Source organism: Ictalurus furcatus, chromosome 15 (genome assembly GCF_023375685.1).
Source record: "Ictalurus furcatus strain D&B chromosome 15, Billie_1.0, whole genome shotgun sequence".
Taxonomy (NCBI): Eukaryota; Metazoa; Chordata; class Actinopteri; order Siluriformes; family Ictaluridae; genus Ictalurus; species Ictalurus furcatus.
Genome location: NC_071269.1, coordinates 4,025,555 through 4,047,257, shown reverse-complemented (window position 1 = coordinate 4,047,257; position 21,703 = coordinate 4,025,555). Strand labels below are relative to the sequence as shown.

Here is a 21,703-nt window from a genome sequence, read left to right as displayed (position 1 = left end):
AGCAGGCTTTACTAATTATTTTTGTTTTTTTAACATGATGTTTTTAGGAAGCACAGCATGGATTTTGTTCACTGTAAAAGTATCTGGCTGCACTGGGCGCTTACCACTTTCAGCCATATTTTTTATCTTTTTGAACAAACTCAAACAAGCAGGCTGTGGGTCATGGCCCACAGTTTTCCAAACTGATTTTTTCAGCTACATGGCTATGGCTTAAATGATTATTTTTCATCATGTCCTCTATATTTAGAACTACTAAGAAAGAAGAAAAAAATCAATTATTGCACCTTTAAGTAAACAAAATGACATAAATAGTACTACAGAAACATTTTTGTCACAGTGATTGACAGCAAGCGATTTCCAGCAGCTAAATAGCTTTGGACATAATTAATGGTTGTTGTTTTTTTTTTTTTTGCTCCACCTGGTCAACAGTGTTGAGATGCCTTGCTCGTATTTGGACAAATCTGGAGTGAGAACAGTTAATTTCCTCCCCGTTCCTCCGGAGGCACAGAGTTCACCCAGATTGTGCATGGATGTGGAGCACAGGAACCATTTTTGAGGGCCACTGATTCTATTAAGCTTTGTTTGAAAGACAAGTCAGAGCGCACACCATGGCCCTGGGGGGAGGGGTTGTCTGCGTGGGGGGGATTCTTCGAATGTATCTTGGTTTCCATGGAAACAGCGCCATTAGCCGCCAAGTGCACACTGGTCACCTGTTTGCTCGTGAATTGGCTTATCTCTGGTAAGCAAAGAAAGACTCACAAGGGGAGCACATAGTGGCGTAACAAACTAACACATATGAAGTCCAAGTACAGTAATAAAGTGGCTTACTATGAGGGGTACTTACAGAACGGTGCAAAAGTGTGGGACAGAATTATCTAAAGTAAATATGCCTTGAAAAATAATTAGATAAAAGTATATTTTTAATTAATTTTTATTTTTAAACAATACGACCCCCCCCCCCCCCCACTGTACTTAGGTACAGTATTGTGTGCTTTTATAAGAAAAGAGCCTGGTGGGTTTTCCCCCACAAGTATCTCTGCAGGTATTGCAAAACAGCCTGCATTATGTTTTTATTTGAAAAGAGGTCATTTTAGTTTTTGGAAAATGGCTGTAGTTATTGAAACTGGCATAGTTATTGCATAAAAATACATAGTGTACATGCATGCATCTGAATGGGATCCCATGGGAGGCAACTTTTATGAAGACTTTTATAAAGAGACAAGCTATAAACTTTGTCAGTATGATCGAGAGGTCAGATACAAAGCTTGTGGGACAAAGAAAGACCACATTCATTAATGTGAACGTGAGTCGCTGCAATTACGCATTTAGCGCTCATTACTTTATCCTTAGTGACGGCCTGGTCAGGGTCAAGTTGATTTAAAAGAGTTTTAACTACTAGCTTACTTATATTTTAGGAAATTAACAAAAACAACATTTTTTAAAAATGAATAGCAGGTACAAACAACAACAACAACAACAAAAATAACAATAACTCAATGTCAATATATGCACTCGAGTGATATAGGTTTATATATATACCACAGGCTATAAAGATATAGGCTTAGGTTAAAGGAAATTGACGTTGAGGTCAGAGCCAGAATTCACACACTATGCTGACTGATATACTCACTACCTTTTTTGCCCCATTCCTCTTCTGTCATGCTGTGTGTTCATCCATGACAGGTGATATTTACCCAGAACAGGATCTGCAGTGATGGACTGTTGCATTACAGACAGTGACTAGTGTTAAAGAAAAAGTCTGTTGTTTCTGCAGGTCCTGCAGTTCTTTCATTCAATATTAATGCATTTTCTGAGAAATGATAGTAGCCAGCATGAAATAGGAAAGTAATGCGTTAGTCAGTCAACTGAAAGGTGTGAATACCGCTGAACATAGTTGGCACGTTGCCTTTTTGTGACATGACTTTCAAGGCAAAAAAGCCTGGGGATACATTTTTTTCTCTTTCTCTGCTCTAAAACCACTTTGTATGCATAAACAGTCTTTTTGAAGTTGCACATAAGTTGCTTCGAGCCTTATCTTATCGTTGAGCATTAACTTCTAGATTCCTTCATAAGTGCAGTCTGAAAAAGAATAACTTAGACATTTACAGCGAAAAAGAACAAATCACAGTGGATTTAAGCGCAAAGAGCTGAGGGAAGTGGACACATGAAGGATTTGGGACAGAGCTTTAGAGTTATCCTTGCTTTGATTGGTGGTTAGGCAGCACATTTTGCCGCAAGAATCCCCAGGCAACGCAGAAGGAGTATTTACTACGGCTCTCCACAGAGGCCCATATCAGCACTGCCAGGAAATCTCCATGCCACACCTGGACCATTTTTAGATTGCAGTATTTCATGGCTGTGTTTTCACTGCGGTCTCAAATCCCCTAATCCCCCAGATCCCAGAATGCTGGAGACCTACAGCATGCTCACACTGATTGATTGAAAACACATACCCCTGAGCATATGTAAGCTTCGCTATTATCAAAAAGAAATACATACTTTATATTGCACATTTTATAAATATGGAGCTAATATGTATGTATGTATGCTATAAAGAGCTACACAGAACCAATATTTTACATTGCATTTTGTTATGTATTTGCATTGAGATCAGAACTGCAGTGTTTTAAGTAATTTAGGGGATCAAGTGCGACTTTTAAAAATGGCTACCACGGTTCCTTCTTCCACATCAAATATTAACCATGTCATGCCACGGTGCCTTTGGATTCTTGATTCTGTTTGGTCAAAATCTGCAAGACAAACCGTAAGTTTATATTAATGCGCTTATTCTAATACATTATCGTTTCTATAGTAACAGCTAACACTGGGACTTGTGTGGTGGACATTCAAATAAATGGATTTTTAAAAAAAACATGTGGAGTTGTTGATATGGTGAAGTTTTCTGTTTTCTGTAAGCTTGTACACACAACATGGCATAAACGGTTTCCAGTAAGGATATCTCATTTTCATTTTCTGTATAATACATCAAGTATAAGAGGCACTCTAAATTCTTTCAGCCTGGAGAACAATCAATATATGAACAATGGAGTAAGATGAACAGTTTTTAACTTTTTTCATTACCTTGTCAAGTCATATAGATATTTCTGTTGATACCAATCGATACTTTAGCAATCAGCAACTTATATATATATATATATATATATATATATATATATATATATATATATATATATATATATATACATATATGTATATATATATATATGTATGTATGGATCTGCAGCCTGAAAAAGTCAAAAAGAATTTTGGCTCAGCTAAAACCAGGTGAGGGATAAGCTGAGGTAACGATCCAGTCTGGAATGAAAACAGCTATCGATTTTCTTTTAAACACCCATTCTCTCTTTTATTTCACACTTTGAGATGTTTATATCTGCAAATGGCAATAAAAAAAAAAACAACACAGTGCTCAAATTTGCATTCTTTAAATGAGCAAGAAAGCAGAATTCCCCCCCCATATAATAATTCTCGAATACACTATTATCATCTCCTCTTTTAACATTAAAAATAATTTCAGCACATTCATTTATAGAGCTGTATGCAGCGAATTCTGACAATACAGTACATTTAATCTACAATAACTGCCCGTCATAAATATGTGTGGCCGAAGTAACCTTTCGTATGGTGACCCATCTTAATCCACCACATCATTTCAATAAAACTGATTTACAAAACAGATACATTGCTTTGCTTAAGATAATTAAGGCTGTATTTTCTCCCCTTTTCAGATCTGTAATGTGGCTGGAACACTGGACCCTGTCTCTACACTGAATTTAAAACAGAATTTAAATTCTATTTTTGGACATAATTAACGTGACACATTCTGCTCTTGTCTCATACTGTAGATTGCATAAAAGGGTTGTCTCTTCTTGATAGTACTTTCACACGATTTGTTTTTCCATATGATTTCCTAAATACTTTCAGTACTCCTCGATGGTTTGATGTACACTAATGAACCCTTGTAATTCACTAAATGCGTAAGTTTTGTTCGGTTGATCACTGCCTTTCTGATAATGACCATTTCAGCTAGTACGGCTATAGGACTTAAATGTTATGTTAGTTTCAAGCTAATAGTAATGCACTCCCCATTAACCATCCAGGAACTGCTAGATTAGCACAGTTACTGTAAAAACACTCAAATATGTCATACACATATAGTGTTACAAAAAGCATGACACAATGCCGCTATCTGTATATGTTTAGTGCTTAAAATATTTGTATCTGTATCTGTATGAACCTTTCTGAAAAGCTTTTAAAAAAAGAATAGTGTGCCTTCCATTTGTATCTTCATTTGTACGTCTTTAGAACACAATATCTGTTTCAGTTTCAGAGATATAATTCAGTTATATCTCTAATATACTGACGTATCTAAGTACAGTACACTTTGAGAATTGAGCTTTGTTTTAAAACCAGTTCACCAGTTAAGATTTTGTGATTATTTATTTTTAATCACTCAAAGCATTCTTGAGAGATAAAATTGTCATTTTAGCAACCTGCGATGGCCTGGCGTCCCACCCAGGGTGTATTTCCATCTCGGAATACAACAGAAAGCTGTTACTAAAGATAAAAGAGCGATTGATGTACTTTCAAACCCATATGTATTTTACTTTCACATACTGTCGATTATAATTATATGGCTAGTTATTTTTCAATACAGCACATCCTGAACTGTTTTATTCCTCTTATGCCATAGCAAATTGACAGTGCTAACAATTTTTTACTTATTAAATAATGACGTCATACACAGTGCTGTGAAAAAGTATTTGCCCCATCCTGATTTCTTCTGTTTTTGTGCATATCTCATAGTAAATAGTTTAGATCTTCAAACAAAATACAACATAAACAAAGACAACCTGAGTAAGCACACAATACAGTTTTTATTTATTTATTTAATTGAAGCAAAAAAAGTTATCCAACACCGATCACCCATGTGAAAAACTAATTTCCCCCTTAAACTTAAAATCTGGTTGTGCCACCTTTAGCAACAATAACTGCAAGCAAACAATTCCAATAACTGGAGATCAGTCTTTCACTTACTTCTAGGACTAGGACTTACTCCTATGCTTTGGATCATTGTATTGCTGCACAATCCAGTTACACTTAAGTTTCAACTTACGGACTGAAGACCGGACATCATCCTTTAGGATTTTCTGGTGGAGAGAAGAACTCATATTTCCCACAATTATTGCAAGTTGCCCAGCCTCTGAAGCATCAAAGCATCCCCACACCATCACAGTTCCACCACTATGCTTGACTGTAGGTATGATGTTCTGTTTGGTTCTGTGTTTGGCTTACACCAGATGTAATGGGACCCCTGTCCTCTAAACAGTGCCACTTTCGACTAATCAGTCCATAGAACATTCTCCCAAAAGGTTTGAGGATCAAGGTGTGTTTTGGCAAAATTCAGACTAGCCTTAATGTTCTTCTGGGTTAGCAGTGGTTTTCACCTCACCACTCTTCCATGGATGCCATTTTTGCCCAGTGTCTTTCTGAAAGTGGAGTCATGAACAGTGACCTTTATTGATGCAAGAGAGGCCTGTAGGTCCTTGGATCTTCTCCTTGGCTCTTTTGTGAATTCCTGGATGCTGTGCTCTTGGAGAAATTTTGGAAGGTTGGCTACTTCTGGGAAGGTACGCTACTGTGCCCAGTTTTTCCATTTGGAGATAATGGCTCCCATTGTGGTTCCTTTGACTCCCAGAGGTTTTGAAATAGCTTTGTAACCCTTGTGAAATATCCATGAAATCTATAATCACTTATGTTATCACAGCTATATTTGTTTCCTCATCAGCCTCTCTTTTTTCTCTCTCTTGAAGTTAATAAGACAAATGGTGGGTCTCAGCTCCCTAGCTTCTTAGGTCGTGAATCAGTAGATCATGTACACGAGTTTGGGCACTGGTAAGGACCCTGGCTCACTACACATGGGGACACTGAAGACTCAATTTCCGGCAACATGACTGCGTACTCATGTTGTAAAGTGTCATCAAAAATGTAAAGCTTAAAAATCTTTACATTTTATATGTTATAAATTTGCTAGCTTAATCACATGAATTTCTGTCCTGGTACTTCAAGTAGGATTGTAGGCTAGCTAGTGGATTTTTGTTGAAAAAAATATATATACGACATCAAATAAAGTTAAAACTCGCTAATGTAAGTAATCATTTGAGAGCTACAACACCAATAACAATCTACTTACATTTGTAGACAAAGTTGGCTGAGAGTTTGTCCCCCATTCAGAAAATATGATGTCATTTCCACTAAGGGAACATAGTGAGCATTGATGCTCCCTGGTTTTTGTGGCGCATTGTTGGATTTTTTTTAGGGAGCAAACGTTCCAGTGCACTAGAACTGAATTTTTCGATTGAGACAGCCTTTAAAATGGCAGACTCCCTGATCAGTGCCCTGACTACTGAACTAGCAAGCTGGTTGAGACACACCCATTAACTGCAAAGCCCTCCGTCCTGAAGACTTGCCTGTGTCTGAAGACTTAAATATACAGATTTACACCTGACTGAGCAGTGAAACTGGAGAGTCTTTCAAAAAATGTTCAATAAATACCTCCACACAAAAAACAACCATATGAACAATTGCAAACATTTTAAAACTGATTGCAAATTGCAAATAAAAAGTAAACAGCTGTAACTAGTGCCAGTTCTAGATGTTTTAGAAAATTAATCTACAGACTAGAGAATTTGGTATATATATGCCGTTAATGAACTTATACTACATTATTAGCAATTTCATTATATTACTGATGATATAATAGTGTACTAAATGTGTTATAGCTCTGATGGGTATATAATGGCTGTGCTACTTTTACAAGATGAAAAGAAAAGATGTTCTCTTATCTTGCCATTGCTGCAAAAATAAATTATGTTAAGCTTCAGCTGACACCATTTTCAGCATATTGAACGAAATTATCTGTATTCTTCAGTTTCTACACTGCTGAAAACCAGAAGCAAGACTGACTCTACTCCCTGGAGCTTTATTTTGGTACTATAGTTGCTAATTATTTAAGATTCTGCTCTAATGTTCAGAAGGTTATACGTTGAAATATCAACGTGGTCAGACAGCACTTGAATGAAGCGTTTAACCTTCAGCACTGTGCTTGGGTTGTAATGTTTCACCGTAAGGTGGATTTTAAAGTGTCTGGTAAATAAATAAATCTAAACTTGGAAGCACTCAAAATATTATAGTAAGAGTCAGAGACTAGTTGTAAAGGTTTTTACTATGTGGCACCCTTGAAATTTATGAGAAGTGCATTTTTCTTTTTTATTTTGGTTCAGTCGTGAACAATTTTCATTGGCTGAAATTTTTTTCACATCCTGACATATCTTTAAACAAACAAAAAATAACTAGACTTACTTGGCGACACTGAGTCATATAATGATAATAACTGCTAGAAATCATAAGTTTCAAATCCCAAACTTCAAAATGCCACATAATATCCAGCCCAGAGTCACGTTATGTATAACAGTAGTCAAAAGACAGGGAGATGGCTAAGTGTTAATGAGCCATCTGACACCCAATATCCCCGTTGGGGTCAGTAAGAGCAGCTAATTAGAGCTACAGTGTTATTCGCACTGGGAGATGTTGATGCTTCTTTCTCAGGACAGTGAGAGGAAAACATTGACTCGGAGACATTAGTGATAATGTACAAAATCCATGAATAATATGTAATCAAGCTTTTCCGAATACAGGCATTTTCTATGGTTTATATCATACATGGCAAATGACAATTTGAATTTGATTTCTGGTCAAATTCTCCATGTCCAAATAAGTGCAAATACTGATTATTACTTTGCTCAGCTAGCGGTTTCCCTGGGCTGCGGAGTCAATATTCATGTCATGTGGAAATACCATGGTGCTCAGTCTTAACAGGTCATTAAATCCAGTGAGATGAGTCAACCTAATTTTCCCTGTCACTTCTACTTGTCTTGCCGAATTATTGATCTTCCCAATCCCGCACATGAGCACAAAAATGAGGGCTCATCGAATGAGATATATCACAGTTCAGTTTCCAAATGGGAATATAGTCCATCGATTGCAGATTGGAGCCCCAGATGTCCTCCATTTTTCATGGAGGCAGAATCCAAGATCTGTTGCAAAATTTGTAAAGTCTCATTGAAATACATGTTAACAATGAAGGAGGCACAGTACATAGCAAACTAAACACAACCAAAATGATTGTGGCCAAACAGCTAGTATGAATTTCTGCATTGATATAGATAGAAAGAACATAGCAGCAAAGAAACCACTGAAAAAAAAGCTAGAAATTATTCAGAGACACTGAGGTGACAGAATGGTTATTTTTTAATAAGGTGTGACCATAAATTAATGTATTAAAACCTTGGGTTAAGCTTGGTGTGATATGTTTTGTTGCCACAAAATACTTATCTCATGGAAATCAATTGAATTAGACCATTTTGGTAAGAAACCTCAGCATCAATATTGGAATGATGCATAAAGACTGGAGTCACTGGTGCTGTGACATGGATATACCATTAGTCCAGTGCATATTTTCAAAGCTAATACATTTTTTCAAACAACTACTGTGCCTGGAGGCTACGTGTTGTATGATGTTCAATAACATAATACGCCCTCGGTTACAGTTACACAATCCGTGGCCTCAAAATATAACGTCCTGGCCTGTATATTAATTTGCACTGACACCTAATTAAAAAAAAATTACCAGCATGTCAACCCAGCAGCGCCTTAGAATTATAACTTGGAATAGATTGTCAAAATCAAACACACCCTGAATTTCAGCACTGTTTCTTCAACTGCCCCAAATGTCTCTGAATTATACATCATATGAGTGCCCCATTTATAGCACAACTGGAGGAGTGGGCCTGAATGGCTTGCCTTGACACAGAGAACAATGTAGATGAATATATTTACTAGCTTTATTGACAGTTAGCATGTTAATTTTGTAAACAAGCACACTAGCTTGTCAGCTAGCTAGAAGAAGTAATAATAAAGTTATGTTATAAAAAAAAAAAAAACAATTAAAAGCACACTTAAAGACAGAGAGTCTTTACAGTCAGGGCTAGAATGAAATCAGCTCCAGCCTCATGTCTTTGTACCATAAAGTTTGGCTCCAAAAAAAGGAATTTGTTAACAGCAAATCCACATCTGATGTGGATTCTAAAAACTAAACCTTATATTTATGTGTTTTCTTTTATCTTGGAAAGACAGCAGTTTTACATGAGCCACCCTGATTAAGCATATTAAAGCGCCTGCTTACTTTCATCAATCTCATCTGCCATCTTAGTTGCTTTGAAAAGGAAACTTAATCATATTTTAATTACTTCTGGACAAATTCTGCTCTGGATGCCTGGATTCAAATCAAGTCCCACATGCATCCAGGTTTGTCGCTTAAATATAAAATATTTGAACCTTTTATGTGGAGGTTGAGATTTCTTCAAGAGGGATTAGTGAGGAAACTTCATGATCGAAACAGCACTGGAACATTGCAATATACACACACTCCAAGGAAGATGTCTAGTAAATAATACAGGTTTGATTAAGCAATAAAACTCTGGGTAACTCAATGGTACTTTCACTAAGTTAACATTTACTGTAATGAATGCACTACAGCGATGTGATTCCGTCTAAAATGTAGACTTGCTTTTCCAGTGTATTGTGGCTTGTTACATATGCATAATGTAGAAAGGTCATGCTTGTTATGCATAAGCCATCAAAAACAGTCACCCCTATCTTATTACACTGTCCTTTAATAATAAGCTCATTTAAGTACCTATAGGTAACTGAACAGAGTTAGAATGTATTATTAGGGTTTGCACTTTTTAAAATTAAGCTACCAGTTATTTTATTAATCAAGTGACAGCGGTCCCAACTGGAAATAAATGGATAATTAATAGTAATTTGTGAAAATGGTTTCATATTTAAAATGTTTTAGACGTTTCAACCAACATATTGGTATCATCCAATTTCGACTATCTAATTAAGATATTACAAATCCACACTTTCCATTATAATGTCTGGTTCACATGGCAAGAGGTGCATTCTTTTTCTGCTTGCTCTTATCCTCAATTTGTCTTGACTGGTCTCATTATGTCCTAATGAGAGACCGATACAAGAACCTCTACAGGTTTTCATTTCCTGCTGTGCTTTTGTGGGTTAGGTAGAGCCCTGTGGTGTTTATTGATCTGTGTCCATCACTGTGTGTAAACTCCATCACCAGGTTTTCTTGTGACACAAGGTGTTACAAATTATGGATAACACAAGCGTGATTTCTCACATCCGCCTCTCATGCGTGCAAATGTGCCAAAGTGCCAAATGAGGCACAAAAGACATGTTGAGACAGCAGACATGGTGTAGCAACGATCTTTCTGTGATCAGATCACTGGAGCACAGGAAAAATATTTTCTCATCATCAGTGATTGATGACTAGATGCAGTCATGTTGATTTGATGTGGGCTTGATGACAGAAAGTGAATTAGGCTTGGTTTGTTCACCAGGGGACTTCATGGAATCCATTCCTTAACTGAAGCCAATCTACAGAATAAACAATATGGTGCATGAATGCCCAGCCCTGTTCCTGCAGAGCTTTTGGCGCCCGCCTTATGAAGGTCTCAACTGGCATATAAACATTAGAAATGGGGGTTGGATCCAAACTGAGTGGTAAATCTCCAGGAATTCTGTTGTACACCTCTGATATGGCTCATTGTATTCAATTCAGAAGGCACACATTGAATTTCTTAAACTTCCTGGACCTGGTCATTTTATTAGTTATTACAGTATTACCTTTTTGTTACTACTGTTACTATAATATTTATTGTATTACTGTTAGTTGCTTTGACTAATATCATTTAATGTTGATAACAAATTAATAGGCTGAATAAAAGGCCTTAAATATTCAAATCCTTTTTAAAAGTTAAAGCTAAAGTGACCGGCAAGCTAAACAGTCAATTTTAGGTCATTGTGTTGTTGGACTAATATGTATTTTTACTCGTCCCCTAGGAAAGAGTCTTACCCCCCACCACAATTGATCAGTTGTTATAAGGGTCTATATATAACTTGCTTTAAATCTTTAAGAAAGAATTCTCAGGAATGAGTGGTATTCTCTGGGTTTATTGATCACATGTACACTCCTAAAAAGAAAGGTTTCAATTAGAACCAAAAATGGGTCTTCAGCCTGATGCCATAGGAGAACCATTTTAAGTTGCACAAAGAACATTTTACTCAAAGGTTCTTTAGAGAAACATCTATTTACTGGTGCTTTGAAGAACCCAGAAATGGTTCTTCACAGCAGTGCCACATGTTATCATAAGTAAAGAGAAAAAAAAAACTTAAACAAAACAAAACCTTAGAGTTTAAGGAACCAAAGGAAGGTTCTTAAGAGTGATGCTAAAAGAACCTTTTCCAGTCCTAATAGGGTTCACATTAACCTGTTAACGGATGATAACTTGAGGAACCAATACATTGCTCTGAAGAACCTGATGTTGAAACAAAGAATTCTTTAATCTCCAAAGAAGCATAGAGCTCAGCTCAAGAACCCTATACAATGAAAAATGGCCCTTGAAAAGAAGAAGGTTCTTTGCAGAACCTGTGGTGCTATAAAGAACCATCGATGACCCTTTATTTTTAAGAGTGTAGCTTACCATGTCAGCTTCAGTATTGCTTTGTGTTATGGTGTGTTCAGAATGAACAGGCTTCTTTCCTTCGTACTTGTGATACCTAATTCAAATGTAGTTTGTACTACAAATGTAACTGGGAAAAGGAGACTACAGGCTTTTCAAATGGAGTTTACATATGAAATTTACAACAATATTCTTATTTGTTTTGGTTTACAGTTATACAAGCTATCAGTGAAGCACTTGTGCTCTTAAATAAAAAAAATGTTGTGTCCCCTACAGACTTGAGGTTTGCAATTGAGTTTGATTTCTGAAGCTGCAAAAATCATAAAAAATAATACAGAATAATATATGAACACAAAATTTCACAGTAATTCAGGGCTTCCAGTCTGTCATGCTTGCAGCCCCAATATGACCAGCACACTTTGGTTGAAAAAACTGGTGGCTTCCTCCCCGAGCCGATCTGCTGTCCCCAAATGGACGGCAAGATCTGGCGCCCTCAGCCAGATTGTCATTGTCTCAACCAGTGTAACCAAAAGAGGGCTGTGATCTTGCACTCTAGGAAGCACTTTTGAATGCAAGAGTCCATAGCACATGAGCCTTGTATGCCCTTACAGTAAGTGGGAGTTGTTCTGCGAATGGAGTTCACCTAACCAGCTGGACTTGGTTTGTTGACTTTATGCCAGGGAGTGCTCAAATGTGACAGCACCCCAAAGTACCATGGATGGCACCTCTCTAGGGTCCCATAGGTGTATTAGTGTCTTTCTAAAGGGGATGAGATGCCTCCACCCATCACAGTCCCCTAGGAGTCTTGTGTGGGACCCCTGTGGTGGAGTTCCTTAAAGACCTTCCTTTTCATTTTTCTTTTCTGTTGAAACTGTTCTGTCGAAACGCTATTGATCTGGCAACCTTCACTGAGTACAGCCATTACATTCCATACAGTGAAATGTTTATTTGCTATTGAGGCTGGCAAACTAGGTAGTGGATATCACATTGGTCTATAACCAGGCTGGACACCCAACTCCTACACATCATGGAACTTATATAGGGATGTGCCACACAAGGAAGTCTGTGACACTGCTACTTGGGCAACAGCAATGCTATTCTCTCTGTTTATACAAGGTTAATCATTAATCCCAGTGGAGTGAGTTGCAGTATTCATTGCATTGCATAATGAACTGAATCTGAGAAGGAACTAAAGAATGAAGATAAATTAACAGAGGGGAAAAGTGTGCCAATATCAATTAAAGGTCAGGGGGGAATAACTAAACTCCTGTATGTAAAGTAAAAAAAAAAACCCTTACCTCTCCTTACCCCTTCTTCAAAACTCACGCAATGTTCTAAAGTTTTCAGTTCTGAGCTTTGGCTTGCCCATGCTAATTTGTTTTGATAATATTCACTAGGAAAATTACTAAATTGGTTGAAAATTTGGTTGGGGGTTTGATTCCTGTCTCCACCCTGTGTGCATGTGTGCATGTTCACCCCATGCTTCGGGGGTTTCCTCCAGGTACTCCAGTTTCCTCCCCCAGTCCAAACACATAGGCATCTCTAAATTGTCCGTAGTGTGTGAATGTGTGTGCGATTGTGCCCTACAATGGGTTTCCACCTTGTCCAGGGTGTCCCACACCTTGTTTCCCCGAGTCCTCTGGGATAGCCTTCAGGCTCCCCAGAACTCTGGGTAGGATAAGTGGTATAGAAAGTTGATATATAGTGTTCCATGTTCCACTCATGCTGCATTTGCAGCCTCCTAAATCATGTTTTGTGTATTTCTCTCACCAGTTAAAGCAGTGAAACTCCAAAACTCTTAATTACTTTTTCATAATGAAATATTCTCATGTCAGTCAGTCTGATAGCTTGTTAAACGCCTCTGATTCTGTCTGAAAAGGCTCAGATATGGCAATTCAGCCAGAGAGTGGAGCAAGAGCTTAACCATATTCCATCTTCCCTCCACAGCTCCTGGAGCTACTGCAAAGAGAAACCATAATAACTGAAACTCCCAACAAAAGCCACCCAGTAGTCTCAGCAATAATGCCAAGTCTATTTATACATATCCCATTAACGGAAGAAGCAGGTGACTTGCAGAGCACTGGGGAAGGCCGATTGGCAGATCTTATTAGCTGGACTTCAGAAACGCAGGGGCTGTGTGGTAGAATGTATTTATCAACAGGAAAGCTGGTCATTTATAGTTTTTCTGCTAAGGTGCCCTTTGCCAGTTTATGGGTGGCTTAATTTTGAAAGGCATCGCAATAAATTTGTACATGAATACACATTAATTCAATTTAATGTCTCACTTGCATTTATTGCCAGACTAAAAGGCTATGGTCTTATCATCTGTGCAAATATGGGCTGAATTACAGTAAGTTATCTCCTGTGGGTGATAATATATCCAGCTTTAATACTTATTTATTTTGTAATATTGAGAGGCTACATCCAAAAATGCGTATTCCCATACTAAATAGTATGTTTTATTTATTTATTTATTTATTTTATTTGTTTTACATGTGGAGAAAGGGTAGAAGCTTTCACATCATTTCTGAGCGCATCTAGAAGAGCGTGTGCACCTAACTGGATATTAAGCTTTTATGATGATAACCATTAGTGCATTAATAACATATCCTATTTATTAGATACCTCACAGCAATAATTAAGACGTCCAGCGTACTTTTAAGACTGGAGAAACTGTAGTTGTTGCACGGTTTGGATCAATAGATCTTGAATGTGTTTGCAAGATTTGGATCAATTGATATTTAATGAAGTGTAATCAGAAATCTACGAGATTGCATTCAGCTGTGAGATTTTATACTGGTCAAAGTAGACAGTGAACAGATTTGGCTCTATGCTGAGTTGTTTAAGTACTTTCTAATTCTGATTAATACTAATTTATGCATACCTGTAGTTTTCATTCATGACACAGCAAGCGTCTCTGTCTACATTTATTAAATTATTCCTGTGCATGCTTAAGGGGCATGTGTATCTATAGTATCTCAAATACCTAGAACAAATTGATTATTTTGCACACTAATATTAATATTTGAAGTAATTAAGAGTCAGAATTTAACTAGCAGCAGAGGAAAGAGTAATAGAGTGAATAGCGTATTCCTTCTGTAAGTATTGCATTTGCCTTCATCTTAAATGTCTTTCTTTACTTCTTCGCACTTTGGCAAATAAGGGTTCTGTGGGCAATATTTCAGGGAAATATAGGTAATGAATTTTTCATTACTGCCTTTCTGTGAGTTCACTCAGAAAAGTGGCTATGGCACTGAAACCCAAAAACTTTCAATCACAACTAAAAATAGGACGATGACTGAAAGATGAACTCTGAAATAGCCTGACGATCTTTTCAAGCCATGACCATCCCTGACGTCCACAGACCCCTGACAAATTTTAAATTGCAAATCTTGCTGCTTTTGAGGTCTTCGATTGTTTCTTGATTATGCTGACTTTTCTTATGCATAAATTATAGAGGGCAACATTTGACCAGGCGAATAGTTATAATTCTGCCATGTTAGTGCAGCTGTAATGAAACTGCAGTCAGAGCACAAAGAAGTTTAAAAAATATCAGATATTCTTAGTACAGTCTGTAGATCAATATGCAATTCCCTGACTGGGAAGTTATGCAATGCAAGTTGAAGTAAAAAAAAATAAATAAAAAAGATAACCGCAATATACAATATTATACCTGGATTATTAAGACACAGCTACATCTAACCGTAACCTAAAAAAACAAACAAACAAACAAAAAAAACAGCAACAGCAAATTGGACAACGCAACAACAAAACCAAAAACACATCAACATTAACTCAAAAAAGAAAGGGTTGGTACTTATTTAACATCGCATGCTCTTTGCTGATTGGACACAACCTGTCAGACTATCTCAAGGAAAAAAAAAAGCCCAAAGAATCATACCTTTTCAGTGTTTTTTATTTTTTATTATTATTCTCAATAACTTCTGTTAGCAGGCTTTCAGCAGTCATGTACTCATATTAATGTAGTGCAAAGTTAATAATAAATTAAATTCATCCACGGACCCACCCTTTCTGTTTGGAGTTTGTATTGATGTGCTTTTGATTCTGCTGTTGCGTTTTTCACATTTGGTTTTATTCTTGCGTTTTCTGATTTGCCATTGCAATTTTGGTTTGTTAATGTGTTTTGCACTTATGGGGCAACTCAAGCTTACCGCAAGACTTTTATAGGATTCAATTAGAATTTTCCCCTTTTAAAATGCAAATTGTACAAACCCAAGAAGGAAAAAAAAAAGAAAAGAAAAAATAGCCAATTAAATGTCACCACCCTTAAGGCTCTATGCAGAAGAGTTCGTCAGGATGGAAATGAAGCCAGGATTTCAGGTCACATCTTGGTCTGTCTAAGGAAAGTCATTCAAAAATGTATTAAAAAGATGTCCTTCCGATTCTTGCATAGCAATTTAAATATACAGTTAATATTCACTACTGAAATACTGACATTTCGAAAGCATCCGTCCAGTCCTGCTCAGCAAAACAGCTTCACTGTTTCACTTTGTGTGAAATTACTGTGACCTAAATGTCATTTTGACTTTGTACTATTTTGTCATTAGGTGGAATTTCTTCCTTTCATCCATCGCTCCTGTTGTCAGTTCTGACAATTGTTGTGTGTCATGCTGCCACAGATATTTTGTGAAATTTGCATAATTGCATTGTCATTCAGAAGCAACTGAAATGTTGGCCAAGGTCTCAGGAACTGAACGTATTGTACATCTGAACATGATGTCAAATGTGAAGTATGAAAATCCCTTTAATCTCATTAGCTGGTCAGTTAATCGATTTTATTGATGCCTTGACATTTTCTCCTTTTCTGAACTTTGACCTGCTCTGTAGCTTGAGCATCATGCCAGCCTACAGCTTTCAATGTATAATGCAATTATTATTGCTCACTTTCACACTTTCTGCATCGAGGAACACGTCATATAAACAGGTGGAGATCACACAGTATTGACTAGGGATCACGCATGACTAAATTTGCGTCTTGTTTCCGAGCCAAAATAAAATAAAGTAAAATAAAACACTACTGGGAGACGGCGACAGCAAAATAAACATGGAGGTGTCTCACACAGACATGAAGAAAAGAGCAAATAGCACGTGAAGTCGTGAGTAGGCAGAGTACCTGTGCACACGTACTGGAGCCAAGGCTAGATTCTGGTTGGTCAGAAAGTGTTCATTCATTTTCTATAACAACAGCTCGGAAAATAGTGCCAGTGACAAGACATTAAGTATTTTAATATACTTGTACTGACATTTTTTTATTTCTATAGTTTCTAAAAACCTATGTAATTGTTAATACGGGGAAGCTTTCTGTGAGATTTAGGATTTTTGGAAGGAGTCTCCAGTGTCAGAGCTCTGTAACAGTCAATACAGCTGTTCCGTTAAATTTTCCGACACAAGGGCTTTGCTTCTTCTCTGTAACATGACAAGATCATTGTTTTTTTTTGTCTTATTAACTTCAGAACAAAGAGAAGCTGGTGAAGGAATGACTGTTTATAGCTGCTATAATGTAAGATGTAACAGGAACTAACCTCTTTCATGGACATTCCATGACATTAAACAAAAAAAAATTTTAAAAGTAGGATGTATCATTCTTTAATTCATTAAAATTTGTAATTGTTGGCAAATTGCTGTGGTATATAACACTTCCAAACATGCTGTTATTGAAAAACTTTGAGGTGGGAAATGTAACTCTGCTTCATGGCTGGCTGGATCACACCACCCCATCACTGATGATAACAGCACCTCCTGAAGTGCTTTATTCCTCACTGCTTACTTCCTACCTATGCGGTGCAGTACCAGGTTCTGTACAAAAAAAATCTTCTCTAACACAACCTTGAAGTTGAACTGGACTCTGTAAGCAGCTCGCTTTGCCACAGCCTATTAAAGATTGATCAGTCAACATCGATCTGGAGCAGCCCTTTGGTACACTGTACAATTCAGTTTAGTACAGGGCTACTGTACATGCTGCAGTTACGTAAAATGTTAACTCTGCCTGAATAAGTTATTGACTGCTAATTTACTGATTTATGTAGTACCGTCCAGATCAATTCTGACAATCTGCATCACACCAGCAGTGTTGGCTGTGTAAAACTCATCCAGTCCTGGATAATCCAGTGCCCGCTTTCCTACAACTTACATACTGCCGTATGTTAACCTGGTGGAATTCTGTGCCAGAGCAAGTTAAGACTAATTCCCTACTATGTACTAGAGCGATTTAGCTCCTACATATTGAATGGCATTGAAATTGACTGCTTTAAACAGGACACCTGGGAGCATGCAGACGTCTTGTCCGTATCTCTAACAGAGTATGAGCTGGTAGCCGAGGCTTTACAAGTGCTGCACAAGTCCACTGTGCTTTGGTGTGTTTGCGCATCGTGCTGGCTGCCGCATGGGATCCCTGCGAAGCTCGGTCTGCTCGGATCGCATTTTAACGAGAGCCCAGAAAACTCACTGCAGGGCTGGAGCGACCTGTGAGAACTGCTCGTTTCGCTCCCATCGTACTTCCTGTCCAATCTCCAAATCGTACCACATGGAGTGAGAAAAAGAGTGAAAGAGAGGGACTAAAGAAGGAACCCAGAAAAGAGACAGAGAAGGAGCAAAAGAGAATCCGAGAGAAGTACAGAGAAATTAAAATAGAGAGAAAAATAGAAATAAGAGCATAAGTATAGTATCTACCAAAACATGTACAGAGAAAAATATATGAAACAGAAAATGGAGACAGGAAGAAAGGGGAAGGAAGTAAGAGGAGGAAAGGAATCAAATGACCGAGATCCAGAAATACAATATGTGTACAGTGTAATAAAAGTAGTGAGGGATACAGAAATATAAATAAAGGTAAGAGATACATAACTAAAGATTAGAAAAATGGGAGAAGATGAATACATTGCTGCAGCGAGAGAGAGAGAGAGAAAGAGTAGTGACCTCTTGGTCAGTCTGCCCAACCTCATCATGTCAGCCATGATGGCATTCTGCCCCTTGTGCCCAGTAGACCATGAGCATGGCACCGTGCCACATGAGGCCCAGCCGATGAAGGCTGATTACATTTAGGATGTGTTTTCATGCAGCAGGTGAAAATCACTTACACACTCGGGCTCGATCTCACTCAGCACTTTATAGACCTGCAATACACAAGCTGCAGTGTATCATCCAGCATGGAGCACCGACTACCATACATTATTCAACACAATCAATTCTCCTGGTTGTATTGGGACACGGACAAATAAGTGATGGAAAAATGTCCTATTTGTAGGCTTCTTAGGGTTTCAAGAGTGCAAATTTGTGAAAATCGGCACAAGCCGATTCATAGGAAAAGTTATGAATTGTTAAGGCTGGCGCTTGTTGTAGTGTGGGACTTTGGGGGCTCAAAATTCGACAGTGTTCATTGTTGCACTTATAAAGTGTCCCCATGTAACGGAAATGATTTTACAGGCAGCAAAATTGAACTCTCCAGCAGGGTAAAGGGTAGAGAGCTTTCTGTGTGGATAAGTGGTGGGTGTCACTCTACGAGGAACAAGAGTGGGACGCTGGGCTTCTGATCGGAAGGTCGTGAGTTCAAAATCCCAGCACCTTGGGCCCTTGAGCAAGGCCCTTAACCCACAATTGCTCAGTTGTATAAAAAAGATAATTGTAAGGCAAAATGCCGTGAATGTAAAATGTAAAATAAATAAATAAATCTCAAACTCTTAAACTCTCAATACACAGCAGGTAAAACCTTATACAAAGAGGTAGAGTACACACCCTGAGGACATGACTGCTCCCTTCAGGCACAAATACACACACACACACACACACACATCAGGTCCATCATATGTCTAGTTTCATATTTGGCACGCAAAGTTCCGAGATCAATTGGTGTACATTCACCAGCTGAGTGGAATCAGTGGGAATAATGGAAGACTAAACAGGAAAGAGAAGCGCGCGTGAGAGTGAGTGTGTGTGTGTGCACGCACATGCACAAAGCCAAAAGCAAAGAGCAAATGACACAAACTGTGAAGTATCATCTCCTTTTGATTAAATATTGACAAAGCCACTTTAAAGGGCAGAGGAAGAAAACATTATGGCTGTAAATGATTCATATAATCCTCATCGGTCTGTTGTTAAGTGCCTGAGATGGTGCCGTTGATAAAATACAAGCAGAAAGAGACACAACACAGATGAGCACTCTTCACACACACACAGACACACACACATAAAAGTAATTGAGCGCAGAAACAAAGTACTTAAATTAGTTAAAAAATGTAAGCATCAAGTGCAAATCAAGTGCATGTTTTGTCTGTCAGGACACTGCCAAAAGCTCCAGGTCTTTACTTTCTTTGTTTCTGATCAAACCAGACAAAACATAGAAAAAAAAGATAAACCACACACACACACACACAGCAACAAATGCCATACAAACACCTGGGCATCGCTTCAGTTTGAATAAGGTGTGACAGATGATCTGTACTCACCCGCGCTTGCCTTTTCTCCGTTCACACTTTTCACACCTCCTCTGTCTCTCTTTCTGACTCTTTCCCTCTGTCTGTCTCTTTCTATCCCAAGTTCCTCGCGATGCTCACCCTCGCCAGTGCCTAGACTGAATGAGCCTGCGCTCCTGAATACCGTTTCTATGGCAGTGTGAGGCAGCCAGTCAGCATGATCCTGGGGGGCAGATCGTCCACACGCGTACGCACACACATACACACACCACCAATAACTGCCTCATAATCCCCAGGGTGCTAGCGCACACACACACGCACACACACACACACACACACACACATACACCCAACATGGACCTGTTACACATGAGGCAGACAATAAAGCAACAGCTCCAAAGCAAGACTGTTGTTACAAGAAAAGATAAAAAAAAAAAACACATGCATATTCAATAGAAACATCCTCATGAATAAGAAGAACGTGTATGAATAGGAACAGACACCAAAGGGACTGATTCCTGTTGTGTTTATTTAAAGCGCGAATGAGATTAAGCAAGTGTGTAAGCACATGAAAGGACAGAGAAAAGGAGCCACGTGCACTCCCCAGGCTTTGTGTTCTCGCGGACTGTTTAAGGATGTGGCGCTGCATGCGACAGAGGGACCGGACGAGCGCGTGAGAGGAGGTTTACAGGGCTGCATAGATTCAATATTCCAGCCTGAGCATTCTGGCTCGGTCTACAGCCTCAGAGTGAGTCAGAACATACTGCAGTGCCTTCCGTTTCCCTCAACACCACAGCCTCCTTCCTCCTTGATTGCCATCTCTCCATCTACTGCATTCATTTGAGCATACCAAGAGAAGCCTAAAGATCATTCTCCTCCCCCTTTTCTCTCCCTCTCTCCCTCTGTTATCAGCTGCACCAGCATTATACTGTATCTCCTGCACTCTGCTCTGGAGTTACACTGCGGAACGGAAGCTGTAATGATGTAAATGAAACGCACAATGATGCACATGAGTGCCAAATCATTTCCAAAGAGTAAGAGTAAGAGTAAATTGCTTTTCCTTCACTTGTAAGGGTAAAGCAATGATTCATATTGGAAATCCATTGGATTTGTTGTTTTTTCCCCCTCAATTCTAAAGATCTGTGATCTCAAACCAATAGGCGATAGTTTGTCTTTTGTGTTTTCTTGCTATGTATCCTTGCTATCTGTACAGGCTGCACATTGCACCACTTTTGTATTATGTATTCCTGTCTATCAAACTGAATTACAACAGGAGCTGCCAGAGAAATTCCTTGTCAAATTAACACTTGCAGTTTATAATATCAGTACAATTAGGATGTTTGCCCACATACACTATTTACCATTTGACCAAAAGGTACACAAGGAAACAAGGAGATCCTGCAAATTCATTCATTCATTCATCTTCATCATTTATGCACCTACAGTCATGTGAAATAAAAATGAGTACACTCCATGGAAATTGTTGGCTTTTTGATCCTCTTTGAAACAGTGTCTATTAATACAAAACCGAAAGGAAAATGAGCTTTTTAATAATTTATTCAAGCGATATATCAATAGATTAGAGTGATATTCTTCTGTGGAAAAAGTAAGTACACAGCTAGTATTGCCCCATTAGCAGAAATAACTTATTGT

General features: G+C 38.2%; 1 protein-coding gene across 1 annotated transcript in view; it reads right to left on the bottom strand.

The window, feature by feature from the left end:
• Positions 1-20,966, bottom strand: part of syt6a (synaptotagmin VIa) — a 50,984-nt gene extending 30,018 nt beyond the window's left edge. Inside the window, exon 1 of the mRNA XM_053643015.1 lies at positions 20,084-20,966. The gene's annotated coding sequence lies outside the window, so the exon portion shown is untranslated. The remainder of the gene's footprint in view (positions 1-20,083) is intronic.
• Between the last annotated feature and the right edge of the window lie 737 nt (positions 20,967-21,703).